Here is a 23,438-nt window from a genome sequence, read left to right on the forward strand (position 1 = left end):
TGGTTTTTGGTCTAATACCTTTAGGCAGCAGACCCTTTCTGCTTATGTTTCTATCGTCGATAGCACCCTACTTGGTTACACAACAACACTACCGGTATTAACAGACACCCAGTGAATAAGGGTTACCGTGATAACGACACTTTGGGGATAATGTCTCGTTCCAAAGACTAAATGTAGCGGCATTTCTAAGGAACAGCCGCCTTTTGTCGGGAGCGGTGTAAACTAGAGAAAAGAACGTAAGAACAAGAGCAATAGTGCTTCGCCTGGTATTTTTTGCTACCCACCATTGTTCGCTCGCCATGCCTTTGTCGTCAACTGCCCATGATCACATTGACAGCAGCGCGAAGAGTACGCTGACAGCTGGTGATTGCGGTCGAGTTCAAGTGCGCTTGGTTTCAACGCGCGTGCGAGAGGGAGAAATTCTGCTGTGTAGACGCTGAATAATTGTACGCACTATGTAAGATTTAGCTTGCTTTTCTCACTAGACTGCCAACAATATCAATAAAGCAAAAAAAAGGTTCATTGTACTTCAAATGTACTTAATGTGGCCAATTTACGCAGCCAAATATACTAACACTGGCTTCACGATGACACTTGAAGTTTAATATTGTTGTTCGTGCAATAAAACGCGCAATAGTGCTAGGCTACTCTACATGCACAACTTGGAAAGCGGTGTGACGCCACATCAAGCACATAACATTGGTCTTATCCCTACGGGCGCTACCGGTCAAAAAAATATCAGTGACTGAAAATTACATTAGCTGCTTTATGACATATGATACTATATGAAGAATACCTCCTCACACATTCCATATGTTAATACATTTTACACCTTTGCTTTAAGCTTCACATCATTCCACAAGATTTCACCGCCATTATTAAACATTTCGGCCGAAGTATGTTCTCGAACAATCTAGGAAGAGCGGAACACAGTTCACCATATGTTCAATTTGGATGCATGAATATTCGATAAAGCAACTTAATTAAGCTTATCGACGTTTTTTTCAATTAAACGCAGACTTAAGTCATCCTTCACAACGGTTGGAGAACTGATTGCTCTCCTTCAGTGTAGATTTTTCTGCAGGAGGTGGTTCACGTCCGTTCTGTCTAGTGCATTCTTAAGCTTCACTTCGGAATTAGCCCACTTCGTCTCGTTGCCTGGCAATAGTGTATTGTTCATAAATGGAATAGCAGGCGGCTCGCCGGGTGGGTCACCTACCCATGTTGCTGTCCGTTTTCTTCCTTTGTTAGTTTATGTATCCGTTGTCGAGTTCATAATGCGTACCGTCAGGTCAAATGCACTGGTCCCCTGATTAGCTGGTCTCGCTCAACAACCAAATTTCGTTTTATTTCAATTTAATCAAAATCTGGCAAATGTAGACAGCTTCCCTAATGTGCGAAGCACTGAATGCAGTAGGAAGGCTGACAATGTTGAGCAACATGCAGGGGTGACTTGTTTTTCGAAAATGTTATTGCTACTTTTTTTTCAGCACAAAATGTAGTCATTGTATGCCATCGTAGTCTTGGAGAATCACCCACCATAGGTTATTTGCATTTTTTAAGAGAAAATGAAACCGCATTCAATACAGTAATGCATGAAGAAAAGTTGACCTGTTCTTTTTAAGCTAGTCTGTGTCCTTCCCCGTAATAATAGACAACCAAAAAGCTCAACTTGAAACGACGCTCAGCGTTTCACTTGCTGGAATTGAAGGAATGTAATTAATTATCTAAGCCACTCCCAGATTGGAAAGGATCCCACCCTCACCATTCCGGGAAGTTAAATAGAGTAGAATTAGAGGCATGTCCATGCTGCAGTATAACGAGTGCGAATGGAATACAGGACCCCGCACCACAATTTCATACCAATGAGGTTCGTATACTGAAAAGCTGATGTGCGTAAATGTGCGCATCCGGAGTCAACCACAACTACACTCAACCTCACTAGTGGCTTGGAGCAGTTAGAAAGCTGTTATGTGCCAAACCAGGTGCCAATATTCTTAATGCCGTGCATCGGCTATGTGGTGGATTTGTCTATCAATTTTCGCGTAATCGTAATTTTTCTTACATGTAAATTGCTCCAAAGGAGCTATACGTGTGGTCTTAGAGATGGCTTTTATTCCATCAACAAATCTCTCAAGAAAGCCTTCACAAAAACTGATCTCCTTTGGCATTTGCTTTAGGACGCTGGTACAACGTAGTCACATAGTTCACTATATTCGTCTTCTCCAAGGGTGGGTGTTTAGCCCATTGGGCACGACACTCGCCTTCTGAGCGGGAGGTGGCAGGTTCGAAACAGACCATCACCAATGTTTCTACTTTCGAATTTATTGTGTCTTTATATAAATTAATTTATTTATAGCGATTCGTCTTATGTGGGGTGACTGACAGACCAACGGTTTTGATCGTTGGCTAGGCATACCAATGCTTACATATTTAAAAAGCTAAGCAAGATACATATATTGTACTGCAAGTCTGTGTGCTAACGTCAAGGCACGAGTTCGAAAAATCGGGAAGGGGTTACATTATCAAGCAGACCCTCACAAAACGTAGAAATAAAAGTGCTCGCCAGGTAAATTTCCCCATTTTTAGAGAGTGCACAGTGTTCCCATCATCGACCACTGCGCTTCACAGTTTTCCTTCCTAGCCTTGAACTCGGTCCTGCCTAGCCTGAGCACAACGCAGTTGCGCATATTGACGTTGGTGTTACCGTCGCCGCTCATCGTTCTCAAGTTGCTCTTCAGGAGTCCTATGCTTGGTCTTTCCAAAGCGCCTTTAGAACACAAATGAAATAAGTTGCTAGGAGGGTTTCTTCTTAAAGCGAAACTGTACGCCTCCACTGTCCAAGAAAATTTTTGTGTCCTGGTTATCAGCAAAAATATCCCCGTACGTGGGCCCATGCCGGAGATAGTGCAATGCCGGGATGGCCTGCGGTGGAGGTGAAGCAGGCGTTAAGCACTCCCCATACGTTGGCCGATACAGAAGATAGTGCAATACCGGCCCGACTTGCGGCGGAGGTCAATCAGACCTTAAAGGGACACTAAAGGGTAATATTAAGTCAACGTGGACTGTTTAAATGCCATCCCAGAAACCTCAAAACGCATGTTTCATGCGAAGAAGAGACTTATTTTAAGAGAAAACGCGTTTTGAAGCGTCCGTGTACCTCTAGCGCCGTTCAAATCGCCCGCCCTCCCATCGAGGAGGGGAGACGTCATGGTCTCATAGTGACGTTGCGCCGTCAGTGAGTAAAACGGCGCCCGCAGACGGCGCTACGGCTTTTCTGCGCAAAACGCAAACGCGCAGACAGAAACAGAGCCAAGACGCAGCCGACAGCAGCGCGATAGCGGAATTGTGGTGGCTACCTGATGGGAAAACGCGCGACGATAAGCTGGTTCGCTATTTTATGACACCAATTTCGACGCTCGTTGCAATGGACGACCCTGACAACGACACACTGGCTCGCGATGCTGGGCTCGACTTCAGCGATTTAAGCACTGATGAACGCGACCTGTTGCTGAGGGCTCGGGATGCCGGCGTCGTTGCCTACTACTACGGCGGCAACTGCATGTCATGGCCGTACATATTCGCACATTTGAAGCGTTTCCTTCGTGAAAACCAAATGCCGCACTCAGTGCCTCGTCTCCTATCTGCACTTGTTCTGCCGTTTCGGAGAATGCAGGCAAGACCGACGGAACAGCGCTGCGGGAAAGCATTGCTTCGAAAGGCACTCCACACGACTTCACTAAGTCGGCGTTGGACTCGTAATCCTCTCGACGAAAGTGCAGGGAGCACACTGTGCGAATTTCCCGCTCTTTTTCAACGCTGTGTGGCCGAGGTACGGCACCCAAACACTTCGAACGGAGAGGTTCACTCGTTGGCACACAGTGATAAGTAACGTTGGATTCCCCGCTGCAACTGCCCTTGGCCAAGTTACGCGTACCGTTCGTGAATCCCACGACATCACATGGACGTGGCATTCTCGCTGCGTGTTCCAAATGCAAGTTTCGCGAGCCAGCAGAACCAGCGCAGCACGACGCGATAACGAAACAACTGAAACTCCAAAGCGCGCGGCATAGAGTCGAGAGAAAACGACACATTTTGACCGCCCATACTACTCAAGGGTAACGTCAAAATGTTATTTTTTCTTAGAACCGAATAGAACTGGACAAGTAGCATTCTCTTCTGTCTTATGATCTAATGAAATTATATTTTAATACGGGTAGTTGAGTACTAGTGACATAAATTACGATAAGGAGTGCCTTCGTCATCGGGCTAGTACCGGTATGTTGCTAAGGGATTTCAAATCGTGTCATGTATTTACCTCAATTTCCCGGTTACTAAAGTTCTGTTCGCGATTATATTGACGCCTTAGAGATTCTAGAGCATTGCTTTATCATTTTAACTTGACTTCATAGTAACCTTTATTCTCCCTTTAAGCACTCCCCATACGTAAGCCGATCCCGAGGATAGTGGAATGCCCGGCCCATCCGCTGCAGAGGTGAAGCAGGCGTTAAGCACTCGCCATACGTGGGCCGATACCGAAGATAGCGCAATGCCCGGCCAACTAGCACCGGAGGTGCAGTTCGCCATTAGGGGACCCACATAGTTTCGCTGGTCATTTTTCTTCACAGAGTGGAAGGGCACTGAGTATTTTTTTCTATGCGAAAGTGTAGTTACGTCACTCTCGGCTTCGTATGCTACAGTTGTCGCTTCCCTGCAACTGTTGCTTATGCAACCTTAATCGTGACTCGGAAACGCTTGCGGCGAGCGCTATCCGCGATTGGTTTTGTTTTTGCCCACGGACACAAAAAAAAGCATTGCGGGTGGAGGTATCCTGCTTCACTTTAGAAGACGACGTAGAAAAAAAATCATACAAGCCTTACATGTTGAGGCTGAGAACTAGTGGAGCCTATCATCGCTGTGGTACTGTAGAGGTGTTAAGGCTACTACCCACCCTCACCTCCCCAACCTCAAAGTATGGCAGGTTACTGCTAGCGCTGTTGCATTAGTGTTGCTAATCTATACCTTGCAACGCATCTAGAGCAGGAACGGAGCTGCGGCAGAATAAGCGCTGTGGTGTTTGTCGATATGAAAAAGGACCCTTAAACAATATAGACAATTGCGTGCAAACACTTTCGGTTAGTATGTTAGGTCCTTCTGTTTATTATGACAGACTAAGGTGATTCGCGTAAATCGTGTATATATTAAAAATACTTAAAATGTACATCCGTGCAGATCACAGCAGTGCCGCTTCCCTGCACATTCAGCTGCCCTTGCCCCCCTCACCGCCACTCCCCTCACGCAGCGTGGGTGACAGGTGTCACGGAGATGTGCCAGGATCTGATAAGCTACCACGTAATTTCTTCGCGAATCTCGAAACTATATCTCTTTGTTTTGTTTATTTTGAATGGCATATGTAGAATTATTGTGCAATTGAACACCTTCGAGTTGTGAGTGGCGCTTGGAGTTGTGAACTACTAGAGAGCAACTTGGCATGCTGAGACGCTTGGCAGGGTTTCATTCGTCCTTACCGAGAACGCAGACGATAGTGCGTGCGGCCAACGGACAGGCCGACAGCACTGGCATTCGAAGAGGGACAGCTGCTATGACGTGGCGCCTTGGAGATGCCCTCTTCCCACACGCAGCACCTGGCGCGCCACCGAAGCAGCAGGTGTCCCCTTTCGCCCACTCTGCTCCGTCGAAGCCCGAGTAATCGAGCGAGCGCTGCCGTCACAATCGTGATGTGGCGTCGCAACCAATGGCAAGTTAGGTGCCATTCCGCTGCTACTGACATTGCTGGCTTTTCCGCTCAATGGGTCATTTGTCGGTTTCGCACCAATAAATAGGCAAATACAATAAATGTAGACGTTTCTCGTAACGAATGGCCCACTTCCGTCTGAGATTGATGATTGCTACAACTATCTCTGTGGCAGCCAATAGGACGCGGAGGGGTTCGCGCATAAAAATTGTGCAACGAAGTGCATGAATGGTACGAGTGCTGAATTGCACTTGTCTCGCACTGAATCTATGCATGCAGTAAACTGCAGCAACAGCCCGCAGTATAAGAGTCGAATGCTCCCCTTTATGTGCACATCAAACTGCTTGGTCAACACAACGATCACATGCAGTTTTTAAAGAAAAATGTGCTTTTAACAGCAAACTGGGTATTGCGCCTGCGAAAATTATTTGCGGTTATTCTCTACTTCACTTACTTTAAGCATAAATATATATATATATATATATATATATATACGTGTGTGTGTGTGTGTGTGTGTGCGTGTGTGTGGCCTCATGGCTCATCCAGTGGCCGTAGTATTTTGCGGGGTTCGGCCACTAGTTCCGCAATAGTGATGCTGTCGTAGGGCGTCCCATTGTCAACATTTTGGCTTTGTGATATTATCCTCGTCATGCCGCTGTCATCACGGCTTCTACGCCTGCTTCGCTGTCCAAGTTGTGAAATAGATAGGACCACTAGGCATGTGCTCGTGGTCGTGATGCCGTCGGGGTCTTTGCATTGTCGTTACACCAGCTATGCAATCCGACTCACGTCAAGGCAAGGTCCTCATGCCATTGTCCTTATACAGTCGTCAGCCAATTGTTTTATGACTACCGCCATGATGTCGTGCTAATTCTATAGCTTTCACTACAGCTTCGTTATTCGACTCTCACCATGCCATTGTCGTAAGGTTATCGTCATCACACATGCTTTGTGAGACTCTCGTCATTACGTCACTCTTGTCATACACTCGTTTGCATCCCATTGCTTCATGCCGTTGTATCAGTCGCGCCAGTCGTCGCTCTTCAGTCGTCGAGCATTCGTTGTCATATCATTAACGCGCTGCCGCCACGGTAGTTCCGTAGTCGTCGCCTTAACTTCGTAATCCTGCTCTCGTCATAGCATTTCGTCATGCGTATTTTCGTCATGCCGACATCGTTATATCACCTTCATCCTTTTATGAACTTCAATGCTGCATCATTCTACTACAGTTATGGTGTTATTACTGATCCTAATTTAGCGGTTCTTGTCATGCCAGTGTATTCGTACTATAGCGTTTGTGCCATGGTCCTCACTCTAGATTTGTCTTTGGAAACCGCCTTGATTGCACAGTGGCTATCGTGTTGGGCTGGAGAGCATGAGATGGCGGCCTCACATCTCGGCCTCGGCAGCCAAATTTTAATGGGGGCGAAACGCGAAAACACCCGTGTACTTAGATTTAGGTGTACGTTAAGAAAGCCAGCTGGTAGAAATTTCCGGAGTCCTCCACTACGGCGTGCCTCATAATCAGCGAGTGGTTTTCGCACGTAAAACCCTATAATTCAATTTTTTACTTCTCTTCGGATTCCCGTCATTCCCTCGCAGTCACGCCATTCTTGTCATATAGGCTTGTTAATACAGTCATCGTCACACATTTGCTGTCATGCAGTCGTCCTTATGCCATTCTCATACTATCGCCGTCATACAGTCGTCGTCGTGCATTTGTTGCCATAGCGTCTTCGTGATGTCGTTCCATTATCGTCATTCAGACTTCTACGTCCAGCTCTCGATATGCCCTTGTTGTCATACTATTGTCGTAAAGTCGTCGTCGTCATGCTATTGTTTTACCATCGTGGTCACTCCAGTCCTTTCTTTATGTCATCGCCAACATGGTGTCGTCGTGATACCGGCTTCGTCGATGACGTAATTTATCGACTACATTCGTTCTTTGTCATTCTGTCGTAATTATGTTGCCGTCTTCAATCATGATTTTGCGATCATTGTCATGTCATCGTGGTCAGAGAATCGCTTCGTCGATGACGTAATTTATCGACTACATTCCTTCTTTGTCATTCTGTCGTAATTATGTTGCCGTCTTCAATCAGGATTTTGCCGTCATTGTCATGTCATCGTGGTCAGAGGATCGCTATCATGCATCCACTATGATACCGTCGTTGTCATGTCGTCGTGGTCGTACAATCGTTGTCATTCCAGCTTCGTGTCACGTGGTTGTTCTTTGCCGTTGCCGTCACGCAATTGCCGTCATATACTCGTCGTAATTTTGTGGTCCTCATGTCATGTCATCACGCGGTAGTCGTTATACAATCCTCATGACTTCATAAAAGTCGCACCCTGGGCCACACGCCATCACCTTCATACAGCCTTTGTCATGCCAGCTACGTCATTCTTTCCTTATCACTAAGTCGGCGTATTACAGCCATCGTGATGCCAACATGCTCATGGGCGACCATGGCAAATTGGGAGCAAACGGGAGTATGCCGCACATTGCCGAATTAAAGGAAGTCTCAGAATGACCAATATAATGCCACTACTCGAAGGTGGGGGCTATAACGCTGCTCTACTAATGCATAGAATTGTAACCACGAACAAGCCAGCTCTCTCATAAATATTTCTCACACCTAAACGGGACACTACACAAGCTGAGCATAGCAAATTTAACTTGCTGAAAACTTATAATGTACTCGGTCGACGTTCCCAATTATATGTCGGTGGAAAAGTCTGAAATGATATGCCCAGCTTCTTTATAAAATTGTCAAGTACTGTCCCAGCGCAAACAAAGGACTTTTGTTCAAATATGTAAGATTACATATCTTTGCCTTGTGCCTTGGATTGAAAATTTTACTGACTGTTATGGTAGGGATTCAAAATTTCTCACATACGCTAAAGATTCAGATGATACTATCAACCATATTGTACAACGATTATCATCATCATCATCAACATCTAGCCTATTTTATCTCCACTGCCAGTACGAAGGCCTCTCCCTGCAATCTCCAATTACCCCTGTCCTGCGCCAACCGATTCCAGCTAGCTCCTGCGAATTCCTTAATTGCACCACCACACCTAGCTTTCTCCCGCCCTCGACTGCGCTTCTCTTCTCTTTGCAGCCATTCTCTAACCCTAATGGTCTACCGGTTATGTAATGTACGCATTACATGACCTGCCCAGCTCCGTTTCTTCCTCTTAATGTCAATTTCCATATAGGCTATCCGTGTTTGCTCTCTGCTCCCTCCCGGTCTCTTCCTGTCTCTTAACGTTACCAATACCATTCTTCGTTCCGTCGCTTTTAGGTCGGTGTTTTACTTGTTTTCGAGCTTCTTTGTCAGTCTCAAAATTTCGGTCCCATATTTAGGCATCCGTGGAATGCAGTGATTGTACACCTTTATTTTTAATGGTAGGCTTAAGCTTCCAGTTAGGATCTGGCTATATCTGCTAAATGCGCTCCAAACCATTTTAGAGCGCAGCTCTTTGGCGTCCGTTCCTGGGTTTCGCGTCGTCGTCGGCGTTGTCGTCAGCCTCGTAACCAGCTCCGCCCCCCTTTCATCCCCCCAGCGCTAGCAGCGACCGACTGATACCGCTGGATGCCGCTGACGCCGCTAGAGAGTCAAGATAACGTGACTGCATAGAACACCGTCGCCGCCATGCAGAAAGAGGAGGAAAGGGTCCCCCTCCCCCTGTTCTTGTGTGGCGGATAGGGTGATCTTCAGTTGCCGACGCGCCGGTTATTTCACGTAGGCCCCGGCACGTCGACGAATACCTGACCACCTTCCCACGGCTAGACCTGGTTCTTAGCGCTGCGGAAGCGAGGGTATCATATTGTTTGTGTCGGCATCGGCGGCGTTGTCCCTGAAACCAACTCCGCAGCTGGGGTTGACTCACTATCGGCGTCAGCGGCATCAGTCAGTCGCTGCTATCTCTTCCCTCCTCCCTTTATCGTGTTGTCCGATTGCTGCGCGCGCTTCTGCCCCCATCGTTTGCCGCTGGGTGTACACGCCGCCCCCCTCCCCCCTCTTCCTGCGAGTCTCCGGTTGTCAAAGCGCCGGCTCGAACTTAATTCCTTTCTTCGCTCCTCCTCCAATGCAACCCCTGTGCGGTGGCAATCAGAGAGCCAGATCGGTGGCGGCGGATCTGTATATGTGCACCGCCCGAGCCGAAATTGCCGCTGCCGTTCGCCCTGTGCGGTGGCAATCAGAGAGCCAGATCGGTGGCGGCGGATCTGTATATGTGCACCGCCCGAGCCGAAATTGCCGCTGCCGTTCGCCACTGCGAAATTATCTTGCTGGTAGTAGCTGCCTACTTCGCCCCTACCGCACTCACGAAAGACGTCGTGTACTTCCTGCAACTCGCATTAACCGTCCATCGATCCACACCGATGTTAGTAGTGGGGGACTTTAATGTTGACATAAAGACAAACAGCAATTTCCTAACACTTATGCGGGAGAACATCCCGTTCCTCTCGCTCGTAACGCGTCCCACGGCTGTGACAACCTCGCGAGGCACTTGTATAGATCTCGTCTTTGAGAATCAAGCATTGGTGTACCAAGTCGAACATATATCAGTCTATTTCTCCGACCACAAAGCTTCCTTCATGACTGTCAAGAACTGTTAGTGGAGTCTTTGTTAAAGGAATACGTGTGAAAAATAAAAAAAAATTCTGTGATGGCGCATACATGTGTTGCTCGATTTCTTTGCCTCAATCTATCGAAAAGGTGAAACAGCTTATTTGCTGCGCTCAAATTTCGCATTAGGAAGTAACGTAATCGTCGGTAATTTTTTATTCTTCTCTGTATTTCCTTCTCATGATCAGGGTAATTGACGTAGGTAAACGTACCTTTGCAAACGTACCTCCTTTGCAGACTCTAGAGGCTTACTGGCGATTCTGTACTCTTGCTCCCTTGCCTGGCTATTAATGATTATCTTTGCCTTCTGCATGTTAATCTCCAACCCCACTTTTATACTCTCTCTGTTAAGGTCCTCAATCATTTGTTGTAACTCGTCCCCAGTGTTACTGTGTAGGAGAATGTCATCTGCAATTATTCCAAGCCCACAGTAAATAACACTGGAGAGATTATGTCTCCTTGTCTGACACCTTTCTTCATAGGTATCTTCCTACTTGTGGACTATTAAGGTAGCTGTGGAATCTCTGTAGATACTTTCCATGATATTTGAGAAGAAGATGAAGTGCCTTTCAGGCAGAAGACCGTATTCCACCTCTACTCATTTTGTGGAATTCTTACACTTTGCCTTTGAACTGCTGTTTCCTCCTTAACTGCGATGGAGATGGAGTCTCACGCGCGTCACCGAACTCGGCAGTTCCCACGGCGGCTGCCTTCAGGAAGCGCAACGGGGCAGAGAGCACCACTGACAGCGATGACACCATGCAGTACTATGTCAGCAGTCAGGATTCTCATGACGACACCTTAGATCCGGTGCGGAGCCGTAAAGCAAAGCGAAGGTTTCTCAGCCCGTCATCGAATTCGAGTGGGTCCATCGTGAGATCTTCGCGGAATACTGAGGTGATCACCATCCTGTTCGCGCCATTTCTCGCCACTGACAAACTGAGACGGCTCAACATGCAAGCCGTGTCTTCCCATCTAGAGGCACTGGTTCTGAATGAACTCAAAGACATCAGAGTGAACACCCTTAAGAACGTCCTAGCGATTGACGTAGAACACGCGGCTGCGTTGGATTCTTTGCGCCATGTCACAGAACTTCACGGAATGAAAGTCCGCCCACATATTCCGCTGGGCAAACAAGTCAGTACTGGCATAATTTACGATGTTGACGACACCATTGTCGACTCCGATCTGTCGATCTTAATCAAACCAGCTACTGAAAACACCGTCATCACAAACGCGTTTCGTCTCGGCACGTCAGGGTGTATCAGAATCATATTTAAAGGCGAATCCCTGCCATCGCCTGTAAAAGTGGGCCACTTACGACACGCAGTTCGCCCCTTCGTACCAAAACTGCTGATGTGCTGGAAGTGCATGAGGTTTGGGCATGTGAGTAGTGTGTGCAACACACTACCGTATGTTCTGAACACTACCGTTTGTTCTCGCTGCACTGAGCCCCACACTACTAACACGTGCGAGACCAGTGTGCTGAAGTGCACAAACTGCAGCGGCCCTCACAATGGATCCTCGAAGGGATGCCCTTTGATTCGCAAGGAAATGGCAATAGTGAAGAAAATGCTTAGAGACCACTTGTCTCTACCACCGAGAAGCAGCAAAACTTATTAGGCGACGACGATCACGTCACCGACGTCAATCACGAACCTCCAAAGACTCTGTTGAGCGCCAGCCACGTACGTTACCACCCACTATTCTGTCCAGGCCAAACGTAGTCAGCTCAAAGGAAAATGGTGCAACGAACAGCACGGCTGCTCACGTTGACATGCATACCCGAGGCTACATATGCTCCTACTGAGTGAATCAGACTTCTACAGCAAGGAACACTAAGACTGCTCCTGACAAATTGACGGACCAAGATCAAAAAATTTTTGGCATGACCAGCTCTCTGCTGAGCGCTATTCATGTTCTTCTGGACAAGCTACAGATACCAACAGCTCGAAGTGCGTTGCAAGTGCTGGATGCTATCAATCCAGTTCTAGCAAGCCTTCAGAAGTCCAGTGCTTGAAATCTTGTACAGCAGAACCATGGCTCATCGACAGCAGCAGCGATCGTTCCGGGATGATGTCAGAAGTGCCTCCATATTCCAATTTAATGCGACAGGCCTCAGGTTACGTATTTCAGATTTTTGACCATTCGTGTTTGACAACCACTTTCCTATACTGGACATCTGTGAACCGAACTTATGAGCCACCATAAGACTATCAGAATATGAACCTCTTGTTTCAACCACGTGTGTCCGTAGTAGTAAGATTCTAGTTTACATTCGCAAGGACATTACGAATTTTTCCGAACCGGCAGCGCCACACGAAGGTAACCAATACGTCTGTGTTAGTTGTGAAAAAGAAGAGGATCTCTTTTATTATTATTGGTGTCCACCTATTCCTAACAAGTCAGTTTGACAGCAAAACTCTACAAGATATTATGGCTGCAACTCCCGGTCCTTAGATAATAATAGGGGACTTCAACGCTTACAACCACACATGAGAAAGCTCCAGGATAAATTCGAGGGGCAGGTCACTAATATCCTTCGCATCAGGCCACAACCTGTGTCTTTTAAATGACGGATGTCCGACATTTCTGCGAGGAACAACGTACAGTAGCTGCCTTGACATGACTTTGGTGTCACGTTGCCTGACTTCGAGCGTGCAGTGGTTCACTGATATTGAAACCCATGGAAGTGATCATACTCTGACCTATGTGAGAATCGAAGGTCTGGACGCCACATTACGGCATGTCCCTCGCCAAATCGACTGCTCAGTCTTTGATGGCCGAGTAGAAGACACCTCAACGAAACATATCGCATGCAGATTAGAAGACAGAAGCAGACGGAGTGCAAGATTGTACGCGTTGCTTCACACATTTGTCAAAGCGTACAGAGAATGACATTGAATTAGAAAGGCTTCGTACACTATATCACCATGCAGGAAGGAAGTAAAGGCGCAAAAAGTCAATTGTTGACCTTAGAGAAGCGCGATGCAAGCAAAAGAAGATAAGACGCCGAATGGATAAGCTAGCGGATCAAAGATGGAAATGCGTTTGCTAGTCATTATACCCCTGCAAGCCATTGTCCCGTGTGTGGCGTACCCTACGGGGTCTTTGCTTTAGACCCCAGCAACGACAACTTTTAACGCCCTTGCTCTCTATGAAAACCGCCGTGAGATAGTCGTTGGAGAGGAATTTTGTGCGAAAGTCGCCGGCGGCACAGTTTTAGTCCCTTACATGGCTTTAAGCGACATCCGCGGTCCACGACATACAAGTATGGCCGCGCCAATCTCTATGGAAGAGTTAGAAGCTGCTATGGCGCTCTGTAGGTGTTCGTCTTCACCAGGGTGCGATGGCGTAACATATATTGCTCTGCGCCACCTAGGTCGAGAAGCACGAAGAGAACTCCACAGCCATTTTAATAGTTCATGGCAAGATGGTGTCGTCCCACAGGAATGGAAACTCAGCCGCCTGGTACCGATACTAAAAGTAGGAAAGTCACTATTTGAACTGGCATCACATCGGCCTATAGCACTTGTCAGCTGCGTCGGGAAGCTCATGGAACGCATGATCCTTATGCGTCTCGAATGGTACCTTGAACACCACAAAATGTACCCTGACTCTATGGCGGAATTTCGACGAAGCCGTTCATCGACAGACACTGTCATCGGTCTAGTGTCCTCTGTACAGCAGCAAAAATCTTGGAAACGATTATCAGTAGTTCTGGATGTGAAAGGCGCTTACTACGACGTTTCCCATCAACCCATTCTAGACGCACTTTTGACAATTGAACTAGGAGGGCGACCATCTCGATGGATCAGAAACTACTTGACATAAAGGTCCTTGTTCGTACGTAGGGAAGATGGTCCGACTACCGACCAATACACATGCCGAAGCGTTCCCCATGGCAGTGTTCTAAGCCCTACTCTTATGAACCTCGCGATGGTTGGGCTGGCCGAATCGCTACGGGAAACAGTGAGTGTCTTAAGCAGCGCCGACAACATCTGCATCTGGTCATCACCGGTCACTCGCCTGCAGGTTCGCGCAAAGCTACAAAATGCAGCAACACAGGCATATGACTATCTTCACACAGAAGCCCTTACCATCTGAACAGAAAAAGGTGCATTAGTCGCTTTTACGCGAAATCAATTATGCATCTCCTACAAGAGAAATCATCGGTTTTTGGGTGTCATTGTTGACCGAGACCTATCTTGGAGCCCTCAGGTGGCCCACTTGAAGAAGAGGCTCACATATATTGTTCGAGTCTTCAAGTTCATCGCCGGAAAACATGGGGATAGTCAGCGGGCTCCATGGTACAGTTATATCGACCCTTCTTTATCGGATTGCTACTTTATAGTTCCCCCGTGCTTGCTAAAACATGCAAGTCAAATCTTCGAGAACTTCAGAGCGTGCAAGCACAGGCACTACGTGTTTGCCTATGCCTTCAGCGGGGCGCATCAACAGCAGGAACTATGATAATGGCTCACAACCCTCCGATCATCACCTAAATTAGTAGCGACACGCTTAGCGCCCATGTTCGTCGTATTTCACGCATGCAATCAAGCTCTCTTGCCTGCCTGCCACAACGACGACCACAGGCGTCCTTCTCCAACGAGGTCAACGTCCATCCTGCCTGTCTACCATCGGGCTTCACACACTCAGTACGTTCATCCTCAGCTTTGTGGTGTTTAAAACAACCTCAAGTGCGTCTTACCGTCCCAGGGACAAGAAACAAGACCGACCTGCCTACCGCCGCCTTGAAGCAAGCTGCTCTGGATTGTTTGAACACTTTATACTTTGACGGAGTCCAGATATATGCGTATGGCTCTTCCACTCAGACCAGCTCCACCGGCGCAGTGGCTATACCATCACGATCAATAAGCATCCGATAGGAGATTTGTCACTTGACAACATGGACCTTGTCGGAGATTGTTGCCCTCCGAGGTGCCGTTGATTATACTAACAACCAACCCGCTAATCGGTGTGCAATATTCAGGAATGGGAAGGCGACCTTACAATGTCTTCTGTCATCACTTCGTCGCGGGTCCTGTGAAGAACTCGTGTCGGAGATACGAGAAATGCACAATCGTATGATCGCGAAAGGATGCGACGTTGTGTTTCAGTGGCTGCCTTGACATTGCGGTATCTCCGACAACGACCTCGCTGACGAAGCTGCTAGGAAAGCACACGAAGGAGCAACCCTTGTTTCTGTACCTTTATGGCGGACTGACGCAGCCCAACACTTAAGCAAGCTAGCGTACCATATGACATTAGAAATGTGGCACACACCTGAATTCACCCAAGATCGATTGCATTCCCTCGGCCCGAGTATGCAACTGCGGCTGCTACCGGGGCTTCCGCGAAATGAGGAAACAATGCACTGCCCCTTACGCTTGGAAGCCGCATTCACCAAGGCATATACGTTTTTGTTTGGAATGGCATATAGCGGCGACTGCAATGCCTGCGGTTTCGAGGAAACTATAGAACATCTACTGTGCAACTGCCCATCTTTTGGAAACAAAAAACATGACATCTGCACAGCTCTCAATCAGCTAGATGGAACACCGTTCACCTTGAACAAGACCTTGGGACCATGGCCTCGCATATCGCAGCTACAGAAAGCCACGAAAGCGTTGCTGCGATTTTTGAAAGCTACCGAATTGAGTCACAGTTTGTGATCCGGTATGAGTGACCGAAAGATATCCCCAGTAGACTTTATCTTCTTCGTTTATGCTTTCCATCCCCTTTTCCCTTTCCCCAGTGTTGGGTAGCCAACCGGGCTCACTCCTGGTTAACCTCGCTACCTTTCATTTATCATTTGCTCTCTCTCTCTCTTTCTCCAAGACAGTTATGTAAGCGTCCTGTACTCCTTGATTACGTGACACCCCTATGACTCCTGGTATGTCTATTGAATGAAATCCCTTTTTGTATGTCGTAATAAAAGTTTAGATCTCATCTACAGACGTCAACTAAGGTTTATGTCAGAAATAGATTGTCGCTCGAATGTTCATCTCATTATCAGTGACAGTCATCGTGAGATGAGTTCTTCCATAATTTTTGCACAGAGGCAAAATTTGTGTATGTTCACCTAGAATGGTAAAAGAAGAATAGTTTCCACAGCCGAGATCAGGAAAAAATTCGGTTAGAGGCTAATTTAACGTGTCTTCAGGCGTCTGAAAACGTCCTTCGTAAAGCCACCATAGTGAGTTGGAGTTTGAAGCAGGGGTACCTTACTGGATTCCCGATGTTATTTTATCCGTACAGTAAAGAAAACATTTTCAATTCAACATTTACCCCATTCACAAGTCGTGGCAGCTGTAGCATGTAGATATATTCGCTAATGCCTACAAGATATCGTCTGAGCGTATTACAGGTGGGATTGCGCAACATTTTGACGAGATACACAGAAGAGACACACACCACAAGCGCTCTGTGGTGTGGGTCTCTTCTGTGTGTCTCGTCAAAATGTTGCGCAATCCAAACTCTAATATGCTATACCAACACGCCCAGACGTCAACCTTGGCAAGTTTCTTCTGAGCGTACTACAAAGACAATCGTAGGTGCGTATTCTGATAGATTTAAACTATCAGAATACGCACGTACGATTGTCTTTATAGTACGCTCAGAAGAAACTACTGGTTAACCTCCCTGCCTTTCCTTCTCTACTTTTTCCTTCCTTCCTTCCTTCCTGATAGATTTACAACTTATTAAACGATTATCAAACGGAAAAATACCGGAAATGGCTGCTTCTTATTTTGTGCAGTGCATAAATGTTCGCAGCAATGCAGCAAACGCCCGCCAACATCCGCCTTCTTTCGCTTCACGCCGCGCAAGCCAGCCAACATTGTGCGCCACGTCTCCATCCGCCGCGCCATGTTTGTCTTGAAAATTAATGCGGTGTAGTCAAGGTTTAACGAGAAACACTGCGTAGGAAAATGACGAGGCAACACGCTCGGCTCATATCAACAGGAAGTGAACAACACTTGCTTCCCGCCATGAAAGAGGCGGCACATAGCGATGTCCGCACGGTGTAAAGGGGAGGGTGATGTTTTACCCTCATCTCATGTGTACCGGTTTTATTTAGAGACTGCCAAGAAATTCTTGTGAGGGAGCATTCTTTGTGAGACACCCTCTGTGCTTACGCGTACGACTAAATCTCTTCTACGGGCCATTTAAGTGGCCATTTAAGTAAGCAAATTAAGTAAGGGCTTCTTTCACTTATGCCTTCTAGGTCGCACACAGAGTTGGGTCATGCCGTTTTTCCAGAATACAGACACGAAATTTTTCCACTTGCCATTATTTGTGATAAATAAAGAATTGCAGCCCTTAAATTCTGAACCTTAGAAGAACACTCGCAATTATAAGAGTACCCTACATTATTCGCTATAAGATTTGTTTCAGAGAAATGCTTTCCCTTTTAGTTAACAGCGCCGGAAAGCATCACCACGTCACGCCAGATTGACTAGCTTCGTTTCTGGAACAGCTGCGGCTGCCACGCGCTAGTTAAATCAGATAAAATGAATCCAGTTCCATTGTTTGCTTTCCACGTTAAATATTTGCAGCCTGCCCTGTTGATACACAACAGCAACCAAGCTTATTCTTTGTGTGGACGTCACAAAAATTTGGACGACGCCATATCCGGCATTTCGAGACCGACTTTAGAGTCGAATTCAAATTTCTCAGAAATGTTTTCGCACCTTTATACTAGCTAAGTGTCATCCTATGACTGACGTGCGTATAACGAGGGGTAGGGTATGAGTGACTTCGAAAATATTTGTCCGCAACCTTTAATACCAGAAAAAGTTTATAGGTGTGACGTATGGCAAAAACTACTAGCATCGATAAAGTCAAAGAGGTCCAGAAAAAAAATTACTCAGTCGATTATATCTTTTATAAACGCACTTCTGCCATATCTCTGTTGCTGCTTTGCTCTAAGCTCCTTGCATCTACCATCTATTTATTTATTTATTTATTTATTTATTTATTTATTTTTTTGTTTATTTATTTACCTCAGGGCCTTTCAGCATTAGAGAAGGCAGTGGGTTATACAAGAAACAAGGAGGAAATATATTACGAATTTGTACAGAATATTTGCTAATTATGCAATTTCAGTTGAAAGTTTGATCTATACAGTAACAGACTATGTCCTTGTAAAAGCAACATTTAAAACAACAACGAACAAAAGTCCGTACAAATGCTTGCTATTATAAAGTGCTAACTAGCGCTTTTCGAAATTTTTCATTGTCGTTAATGGACACAATATCAGGGGGAAGATCCTTCCAATCTTTTGACATACGTGGCAAGAATGACGAAAAATCTGTCGGGTTACATGCGCCAATTTTAACTTTATCCTGATGACTAGTACGGTGAGACATGAATTTCGGGTGAAAAATAGGCTGGGGATACAGCTTATGAAAAAATGAAAAACGATAAATGCTTCGACTTGTGCCCAGTGGCTGCGAGCCCAGATTAGATTTCACTGAATATTCGCTCGCAGCAGGGTTGCGTTGTTTTGGCTTAGGTTACGACTTGCGTTGCTTTGTCATAGTTCACAAGAATGTATTGGGTTTTCGTGAAAGGGGTCCCATATAGCTGCAGCATACGCTAGTTTTCGCCATAACAGGGTTTTAAAAGAGTAGTCATTTTAAAGATGATGGAGTGCGAAAACTTTACGCCGTAAGTATCGCTGCCAGTGGTTAGTTTGGCGAATATTATATTCATCGTGATGATTCCACTTTAAATTAGATGTTATATGCACGCCTAAGTACTCATATGAGCTTGTCGTTTCTAAGGGAACGTTACTTAGGCAGTATACAGGCAGGTTATCGTTACATCGCCATACTCTCACAAATTTACACTTGTTATTGGTGAGTTCCATTCGCCACAATCGGCACCAATTGCTGACGCTATTAAGGTCGGCGTGAAGCACGGTGACGCGGTCATGTTTCTTAGTTAGTTCTCCAAACATTACACAGTCATCTGAATATAAGTGTGTGTCAAAATTTAGTGTTAAAGGTAAGTCATTAATATAGATAAGGGATAACAGAGGTCCCAGGACGGAGCCTTGTGGCACGCCCGACTGGACGTTGCTATGGGGTGAGTTATGACCATTAGCTTTTACTAACTGGGAACAGTTAACGAGAAATGACTCAGTCCATTTTAGACCGTTATTATCATAGTTTATATTGCTTAGTTAATAAAGTCAAAGTTTATGGCACGCTTTGTCAAAAGCTTTTGTAAACACTAAAAAGGTGCAATCGGGAAGAGAAGAACGGCAAATTATTTAGTGTAGTTTGTGAGTAAATATTAGCAATTGCGATTCGCATGAGAATGATTTTCGTAATCCGTGTTCTCATGGCGCAAAAAATCAATAAGACTAAGGAAAATCAGCAAGGTTAGTAAAAATAATAAATTTGAGTACTTTGCACCAGGTACTGGTAATGATGTAGTACGATAAATTGTAGGTGACGTTTGCTACCAGATTTTTTCAAAGGAATAATTTTTCCTGTTTTCCATTCCAGCATTAGCCTCGTGCGTAAATAATTAGCCTAGACACTTTTATATAAGAAGCACATGCTTGCGAAGGCTGACGTATGCTTACGAAGGCTTACAACCGAGCACGGATTTTCTTTTATGACAATACTGTAGTGAATTCGATGTAATAGTGACATTAGAGCGATTGCCGATCGCTACTGATGTCATGGCGTGCCAGTATGATGGACAACGGCTAGTACCACAAGCGGCGAGGGATGCTCTTTGTTATTAAAGGAATATTGTGGCCCAAACCCTAAGGGAACTCGGTTCACTAATAGTGATTAAAGGTCCCGAATACATGAGATAGACCTCGGTATACAGAATGAACAGAAACAGACTGAACAGAAATACAGAATGAACAGAAAGCAACCTGTGTTCAGCTGAAGATATTTATTACAAGACGTATAGCATCGTCTATACAACTGCTAAAATTACGTCACTCTTTTGACGTGTCTTTACTCGAATATACGAGCTGGATACGACACCTATATATTAATGAAAATTTATTGTGCGCGGCTTGCAGAAAAAGGATAATTAACAATCTATAAGGATACCCTCTATAATGATATTTTCCAGAAAATTTCAAGCTATAAGGATACCCTCTATAATGATATTTTCCAGAAAATTTCAAGCCACGAATTAGCATATTCTTGTCGAATTGCGAATATCTCCTCATACGAAAAACAAACTTCATACTTTTTCGTATTTTGTGGGGTTATCATTCTAGAACGTTGTATTCGTGCATGACAATGCGAAATGAATTTTCTCCTAATAGCGAGTCCATGTTCCCTTTCGTTACCGTGTCCACGTGGCTCTTCTATGCGTCTTCGTGAGTGCTGCGTATGGAACGTCACGCTTATTATTAACGTCATTTGACCTTCAGAAGGAAGTTCGCACTTTCTGAACTCTTAGATACACGCGCACTTCATTCTGTATTTGAGCTTGAACTTCAGACTGTACGGACTATATGGTTTATTAATTTATTTATTCTTCAAGCCACATCCACCTTTTCACAAACGTCTTTTACGAGGTGAGTAAGCACTGGCCCGTCTACTCACAAAAACGTCTCCTTAAGCAAAGATAAAATAAAAAGGATGCTTAACGAAAACCACCAGGAACGCTGTTTTGCCCCATCCTCCCAAAACACAACACTGCGCCCAGAAGGGTCATTCTAAAACACCATTCCTTGTCTGTGACGTCATAGCTTATCGTAGACGGTAGAGTTTCATTGTTCTGTCCCTAGCTTTTGTTTCCTTGTTTTTCTATTCGTAATTTACATTGCTACGATTGAGCAATTGATACGGCAATATTCGCGTTTTACGCCTAATCTCCAGTGCAATGATGTTCGTAAATATTTTATTATCTCCCCGTCCGTAGATCTGGTGCTTATAGCTTGCTGCTGAATGCCATTGGCGTTGCGGGAAAAAACTATTTATTGGCTGATGTGTTTTTTTGTGCCTTGTTTATTAACGATTGTTTCATGTCGATGTAATGATATTCCAACCTTACAGAATGTCTTCCTGAGTTCCCTTGTAAGGCATGCATGAATAAATATACTTAAAAACTAAAATAAAGTTATGCAAGGAGACATGCGGTAAAGCGACTAATATTTTTGTGAACGATCCAATCATTATTTTAAATAATACTGTTTCATTTAAAGTACGGCCTCATTAGACCGCAGCTGCATATACCAATAAACTAGTGAATAAGAGTTCAAAATTGCTCACTCCGCCAACCATTAAGACTGCGACACGCAGCAGGAAATAGCACGCAATGTCACGCAGAACAATATGTTCTGCTCATGTTCTTTCTTTCGTGTTCTCATGTTCTTTCTTTCGCCAAAAAAATTATTGAAGATGGTAGCGACTTAGCTCAAACAAGTATATTTGCGTCAGGAGTACGTGACCTTTTTTGTTTGAACGCAAATGGTCAATAAAGACACACCTGCTCCCTGAACGTATCAATGTTGCCGGATTCGAGACCCTCGTTATTACATAAAATATACATATCACATACACACATTACAAATCATTTCTTTAATTCAATTAGTTCAAGTAATTTCTGCTATGTTGTCATTTGTGTCATTGTTTGTCGGCTTCTTATGATATGATTAATAAAATAGGGCCCCTCGGTTAACCCCCTTTCTTTTCGTTTCCTACATAATGAGGATCTTGAATCCGGCAAGATCGATGCCTTCAGGTAGCATTTGGGGCTTTATTGACCCGTTGCCTTAACACAAATGATCACATACTCTTGACGCCTGAGGTAGAAAGGATGTTCTAGATCCACCGCCAGGGTTTGTGAGTGATGGCGCTGGCTTACACTCCCATGTTAGTTCTTGGAGTAAAACATAAATACCCGAGAAAAATTATGGGAAAACGGCAGATTTCATGATAATGAGTCAAGAAATGCATCGACAGCTTTTGGATTTCTAACTTATGTTGGGAAGATCGTAGACTGGCTTTACCAAATTGTTCAGCGCAGGAGCAATATGGGCCTTATCGGGTTTCTCTAATAATTCACTTGGCAATATCTTTTTTTAAAGGATCAATTTGAGCGGCACTAAGTATTGTTACGTTCTTATTCGCAGGCATAAAAGTTAGCATCACTGTCAGTTCTAGAGTAACCTCGATAATTTTGATTGAGCATTTCTTTTTCCATACCATTCTCTGTTGCGCAAATTCCAGTGTCATCCCTGTAAATGGGGCTAAACAATTGATCTAGCAAACATTAGAAGCAGCAAACCAGCGTCGCCAAGACCACCATTCTCTTCGCACATGCCTGCAACGTGTGACGTGTTCTTTGCTAAAAGAATATTAGTTCCATAGATCAAGCTTAACATAGAACTAACACAGTCCGTTAAGATGTCGAATATTAGGACCTACCTTGAGCAATGCCTTGGGCGAGACGTCCATAATAATGTCGCATTCACATTTTAACCATTTCATGTAAAAAAAGGCGATGCCGATGTGAAAAGTTCATTTTTTTTTCCGAATTATGGATATGTTCCTCCATGCCTCAGGGCCGACAAAGTCGTCGGACAACGTCATTCCATTTTATGTCAACACACTGCGCCACAAAAACCACATACATTCTGTTACATTTCTTTCAATTCTGCTCAGCACCACCAGCTAGTTGAGAATCAAAGGGGCTTGACAATGAATTTAGAGGAATATCTGAACAAGTGCTAAATTTTGTGTTCTTTAGACGTTGTCCTTATAGCAGCGCCATCATCGAATGTCGCTGTGGAATGCGCCAGAATGTGGAATGCGCCATCATCGAATAGAGCAGGCGCCGAACAATCATTCGCCGTGCTCCAAAATACAGTCAGCTAAAATATCTCTTCATTTTTAGCGTCTGTATAGAAGAGACACGAAAATAATGACGTGAAAATGCAGATAAATCTGCAATGGACCTCTCTGCAAGTGTCGCTCACCAAATGAGCATCCATCATTATAAAGACATCGTCATTTATCCTACTTTATCAGCGAAACGACCTAACATGAAATACGCTG

This window comes from Dermacentor andersoni, chromosome 3, assembly GCF_023375885.2.
Source record: "Dermacentor andersoni chromosome 3, qqDerAnde1_hic_scaffold, whole genome shotgun sequence".
In the NCBI taxonomy this organism is placed as follows: Eukaryota; Metazoa; Arthropoda; class Arachnida; order Ixodida; family Ixodidae; genus Dermacentor; species Dermacentor andersoni.